The following is a 6993-nucleotide window of genomic DNA, read 5'->3' as shown; positions in this document are numbered from 1 at the left end:
TTTTTTCATTTGGTGGCTTAGTAGAGAATTACAGGGGGGGCACATTTAACCCAGGGACCTGTTTAACATCAGACCACCCTACTGAAGCTCCATTTTCATCCATTTAAAATTCTAACCCAAAACAGATAAGTTTTGAACAAATGTGTGTCTACATCTAATTCTGTGTTTCATGCCCAAAATTCATACAAACCACCTCTACACCTGTACTTTAATACCTATGCTTCAATACCACTTTACACACCTACATGGGATTAAAGTGCTCATTTGTACCTGATCTCAATACTATACAAGCTGAAACCTGAACATTTAACACGTATTTCAGAGCAACCATTGATTCTTAGTTACATCACTCCTATAAAACCAAGTCTACACTGTAAACCAAGTCTACACAATAAAAACCAAACAAACATACAACAACACATTCATTCTAAATATGTTATATGTAGAACACAAATTTAGTTTTGGAGTTTAGTAAGTTTTATTTTTATATGAACAAGATACACAAGTTGTGGACCCTTCAACAAAATGCTTACTTGTCAGTTTCCTCATGACAGTGCAAAAACACTACCATATAGGGAAATAATGTATAATTATAAAGTATAATTATATTTGCATGAGTAAGGTTACACCTTGGACATTTTGCTAAATACACGTTACAGTTTGGAACAATTTATCTTTTGTGAATGCACCCTTTGTAGACTTGCCATTGCCAGTTAAATGTAAATCAAAGCATAATATATACATACAATATACAGCTCTGGAAAAAAATTAAGAGACCACTGAAAAATTATCAGTTTCTCTGGTTTTACTACTCATAGGTATGTTTGAGTAAAATGAACAATTGTTTTCAACTCTTTTGTTATGCTGAATAGGTACTTTTCTTTATTCAAATTAACTTTGAGGTGCTACTTTTCCTTTTCCATCCAGCTGGTCCTATAGCAAGAGGATAGAGATGACCACAGCAGTGGTTTTTATACTTTTTATTGTTAAATTAGATTTGGTTCATGTAATCTCCTAATCAGTAACTCATTAAGTAAAATGAGGTGTGCCTGTGTAGGAATTTAACAGACACTGGAATGGAATGGCTGATTTAAGAAGAATTAGGAGTGGGCTCTAAATTTTTTCCAGAGCTGTATATATTGCTAAGTTTACATGCAATAACACACCACCCTGGGAATACATCAGCTCAAGAGCTACAGGGGATCTTGGGTTTTTGGGTAACACTGAAATGTTTACTTTGATTAAAATGTACAAAGTGGAATGGGTGGGTGCGTTCTGATATGACTATCTGAAGTGTGTCTTGTAGACTGTGTGGAGCTCTAGGATTGAAAGATGGCGTGTGGAGTGGATGTATGCATGAAGGCCCGTAAAGATTGTGAGAATAGTCATTCACAGTTGCATGTTTATTCCATGCTCAACACCATGACATAAAAATATTTTTTTTAGTCTTGAACATGCTACCATGTGCTAGAGGATAGGTGTTAAATGTCCCACGTGACACTTGCCGTTTTCACAGACATGTCCAGGCATTTCACACTGGTTCTCAAATGTCTTCAGTTGCTCAAGAAAAGGATCATCTTTGTGTGTCCCTCGCCCCTGCCGCCTGACTATCTGCAATGCAATGCAGCCTGATAACTTAAACCAAATTCACGGCACACTCAGGGAGTCCTCACCGCTCATCAGTTGACAACCTGGGTGCCAAGCCACTAAACATTTGACATATTCAATTGTTTTCATTCGGAATAATAATAATCGGTAACGCCACCACTCACACTTCCGAATGTGCTTTGCCAGTTTGGGGGGTTGGTAGTGCACCTGGCCATGAAGGAGCGATGGCATGTCCTGCCAAACCCTGCAATATTGTAATAATTAAAACTACATTACACTGCTTCAGTTTGTTTAGGAAGAGTGGTTGCTCAAGGTCAGATGTGATGGAATAGTAAAGAATAACTTTAAGACTGTAAATAGTGATAGATTATTAATGTATTTATTTATTTGGAGAACGAAGTGATAGCATTTAGTGAACATTTTTATTTTTGTTCAGGTTTACAATAATCAACAATTGGCTTGACCAACCGTGGCATCTTGTACTATATGGAAGAAACTGCACTGACACATACATTGTACTTGGGTAATCATATTTAGGCTATATTGTCTATAAAAACCTATATCACTTTAAATTACAAAGAGTGTATTCATTAAAACATGGTCTTCAAAAAGAGTGATGCAGACTTAATTAACATTGGTTTAGTAATCACATCTCCAATTAAATCATAACTAAATTGTTTACATAGTCGCAGATGGCACGCATGACCGCATTTTTGGTGGAATTTACATCTACATCTTAAAATTGTATATTTTTCCACAAGCCTACAAAATTTAACTCAAATTCTTACAATTAGCAGCAGTTTAAGGCCGATTGGTTTAGTTATGCAACGTTCCCTTCATTTGAAAACTATGGCTGTTGATGATGTTCTTATCTTACTAAATCCTTCTGATCATAATGATGATTTAGTCATTCCTGCTAAAAGGGAGCCATGTGTGTCAACGTCTAACCGTTGTTCACAGCTTAACGCTGATGCCTATGTAGATCTTAAAACCAATATATTTGTAGTTTGTTTGCCAGTTTTCACTATTATACTGCAAGACAATTTTACGGTTTTCTTCATTCCCACAATCGGTCTGAAAAAGTGCGTAAGCAAAACAGCGATATGAACGGTCCTGTTGTTGTTTTTTTAAATGAGGCTTTTATTCGAGACGGTCAAATTATATTCAAGGGGATGTTGGATTGGACCTTGGCTTCAACTCATTGGGCTTTGGTTGGACAAAATGTTCAAGCTGGATGTGCATATATATATATATACATATATTTGCAGGCACAGACTATTGGATGTTTTGTAGGTACAGTTGGTGTGATGATGAGATTGTGTTTCTCAGGATCAATCAGACACTGTTTATCAATTCTGATTAAGCTAATGCTGGCTATATATCTGCTTGTGCTAATTCATTTGATTCTAATAAAGCTTTATTAAAATGATTTGCTGGGTGAGGAGTTCATGTTAGGAAAGTAGAAATATACAGAACGCAACAATATTGTAGCATATTTGGCAGAAACATTATTTTGTTAAGAGTTATTTTTTAACAATAATAATAGTATAACACATTTATCTTTATTGGATTTGTTGAGATGGAAATAATTTAATGTGACCATGCTGATTATATGAAAAACAATGTAACTCAGAGTGAGTATTGTGAAAATTGCATGTGTCCCATTTTAACATTTAAAAGGTCTCCCATATATTCACTACTCACCATAGATAAAATGCCAAATGAGTGCATTGTGTGGCCTTCATTGATATAGTTTAAATAGATCAGATAGATCTACTAAATCCCTTCCTGTAACTGATTAAGCAAGCACACTAAAAGCAAATGAAAAAACAAAGTGCAAAGCAAGATTAAAAACATATTCAATGTTTCAAATTAAGAAGGCCTAACAAAGGTGCAAGGAAACATTTGAAATATATATATCCATAATATGAATTCAGGCATCAAACCGCACATTGTAAAATAGGCTGGATTCAAGATCTACCCATTGTTGTACCCAATGTTGTACCCATTGTTGTATCCTCACCAAAGTGCAAAACAGTAGTTTTTTTTTTTTTACATATACTGTGACCTTTATTTTGAAGGTGTTTAGGCTTATTGTTGCTTAATATGATCATTTCACAGAGCTGGGTTGTTTATACTAGTGTAAAGACAGCAATAACTTTTAACAGGATTTTTTTTTTGGCTAGGCTTTAGTAGATTTTGCTGTATTCCTCTCATTGAATCAATCTTCTCATACAACGGCTTCACATGCAGGCTCTTTGAATGCTGCAATGAATATTATCTAACCAGTTTTAATTGATTGTACTAACCAAGCTGGCCCTCATTATCTTCATCCACAAGGGGGAGCTCTAGGTTTTCACTTGTTTAACTTATCCTGAACACACAGTTGCATAACTACACTGATCAGCCATAACATTATGACCACATGCCTAATATTGTGTAGGTCCCCCTTTTGCCGCCAAAACATTCCTGACCCATCAAAGCATTGACTCCACTGGAGCTCTGAATGTGTGCTGTGGTATCTGGCACCAAGACATTAGCAGCAGATCCTTTAAGTCCTGTAAGTTGCGAGGTGGGGCCTCCATGGATCAGATTTGTTTGTCCAGCACAACCCACAGATTTTCAATTGGATTGAGAACTGGGGAATTTTGAGGCCTGTCAACACCTTGAACTCGTTGTTGTGTTCCTCAAAGCATTCCTGAAACATTTTTGGTTTGTGGCAGGGCACACTACCCTGCTGAAAGAGGCCAAAGCCATCAAGGAATACCAATACCATCAGAATGCCTCCCCCGGCTTGCCTCCTTCCCATAGTGCATCCTGGTACCATGTGTTCTCCAGGTAAGCAACGCACACGCACCCGGCCATCCACGTGATGTAAAAGGAAACATGATTCATCAGACCAGGCCACCTTCTTCCATCGCTCCGTGATCCAGTTCTCATGTGCCCACTGTAGGAATGTTGGACAGGGGTCAGCATGGGCACCCTGGCTGGTCTTCAGCTACGCAGCCCCAAACGCAACAAACGGCGGTGCACTGTGTTATGACACCTTTCTATCAGTACCAGCATTTACTTTTTCAGCAATTTGAGCTACAGTAGCTCATCTGTTGGATCGGACCAGGCTTCGCTCCCCTCATGCATCAATCAGAATCAGAATCAGCTTCATTCACCAGGTATGTGTACATTTGACTCAGAATTATACAGGCTCACGATGTGCTTACTCATACAAAACTTAAAATTGAGTCACATATTCCAATATACAGTACACATAAATACACATAATAAACCAAAACAACAACATAGTAAGACTGATGAGACAATAGTGCAATGAGCAGGGTATAAAGGTGTGAGGTATTTTGTGCAGGTATTATGATTTACATAATGAAGGTTGATGAGATCTATATATCTATCTATATATCTATATAGATATATATATCTATATAGATATATATATATCTATATAGATATATATATATCTATATATATATATATATAGTGTAATGGAGCAGAGTGCAAATGATGCTGGAATGAATAAATAAGTAATTTTTGTGCAGGTGTAATGTACATGAGATAGGTGTATATGATAAATACAGTATATATACAGTATAAACAGCACTGAATTACAGGATGACAAAAATAATAAGTAGTAGAAAGGTGGATGATAGGGTCAGAGTTCTAATGAGCCTTGGCCACCCATGACCCTGTCGCCGGTTCACCGCTTTTCCTTCCGTGGAACACTTTTGATAGGTCCTGACCTCTGAAGACCGGGAACACCCAACAAGGGCTCCAGTTTTGGAGATGCTCCGACCCAGTTGTCTAGCCATTACCCGATATGCAGTGTAGTGTCTGCATTTATACAGGGTGCCTGTGCAAATCTTGATTCTTATGGCTTGTAACCATTACGAGAGAATAAAAAGCTAGATAGACTTATCTTGGTTTACAGAATCATTTCCATGGGGTTGTGGCTGTCATTCTCTGGAAAATAGAACGATACGCGTGTGCACTGCCCAGAAACTTGAAATAGATCCGACTGAATCATCTTCACACTTGCAAAACTCCGAGGGGTTCTATTGAAAATGTGGCGCACACTACAAGTTTACATAACAAAAGAATGTAGCGTTTCGATTCTTCTTTGGTATGTCCTGGTACATAATGTAAACAAGCTCTTAGTGCCCCAGTGTGACATATTTGGCGGGTGGGACCATCCGGGACTCAAACCTTACACTCTAAAAACCCACATGTCATTTGTTTACGCTGAGGTAAGTTAGCAGTGTTAGTGAAAACTAAACTACTACAAAGCATTTAGTTGAAACATAAGGTCTGGGTTAGATAACAATGTCATGGGCGGGTAGCATCATCCATATTAGGGCTAAACTGCTAGCTCACATCAGAATGCCAAGTGTGCAGAAACCCAGTTTGAGGCACTGTCATCTGGATAAGACAATTGAACAATACACTTTCTGTACTCTACTTTTGGTATCTAATTGAGCTTAGACACACCTTCCACTAATACCTACAGATTTGAGGTAATGGCATTCCTCTGGTACTATGAGCTGTGTCAGTATGTGTCACCGCCTCAGAGAGAGAGAGAGAGAGAGAGAGAAAGATCATGGCACTCGGACAGGCAGGTGAGGCATGAACAAAGCTATGTAAAGTTATGACACTGGGCAAACTAGCTCCACCAGACACACATAACAAGGTAGGGAAAGGGATGTACGCACGCGCACACACGCACGCACAAACCAATTAATCTCCGACTAGACGTTTGAGTAACACATGAAATGAGTATACCCAAAACCACCACCACATGAGCAAGATGTGTGGTTTACTTCAGCAGCTTTAATTGATTGACTGATAGTACATTATCGATCATGTTGCCATGAAAAGTCTTTGGTGCAACACACAAAGCAAGTACGCCAACGTCACACAAATAAACCCACAAAGCAGAGACACGAAAATAGAAAGTGCAGGAAAATTGGTGTTGATCGGATGACGACCAACTGGTCAGTGCAAGTTAATTATGATTTGATTAGTGGCTATAGCTATTTGGTACCAATATACAATACATAATTACAGATTAAAATCTAAAAACCCCAAACTAAAAAAAATCTGAAATCTGAAATGCACACAGTGCAAGTTCAAATACTAAAAAGTGGGGGTGGGTCCCCAAAAAAGAAAGGGAGGCATGGATGAGGTCCCGAAAGATAGCCATGGAAGCGTTTGGGTGAAGCGTTTGGAGCCTGGTCGTCACGGAATTGATGGCATCACATGCTGCAGAAGCATTTCACATTGGAGGGTCGTAAACAACTATCATTAATGGCTAGGCCTTGGTAGGAAATATGAACGAAGCCCAACTGTCAAAAATGTAATGTCCGGACCGCAGATGTT

Source organism: Esox lucius, chromosome 11 (assembly GCF_011004845.1).
Source record: "Esox lucius isolate fEsoLuc1 chromosome 11, fEsoLuc1.pri, whole genome shotgun sequence".
Classification (NCBI taxonomy): domain Eukaryota; kingdom Metazoa; phylum Chordata; class Actinopteri; order Esociformes; family Esocidae; genus Esox; species Esox lucius.
Note: the sequence above shows the minus strand (reverse complement) of the source record.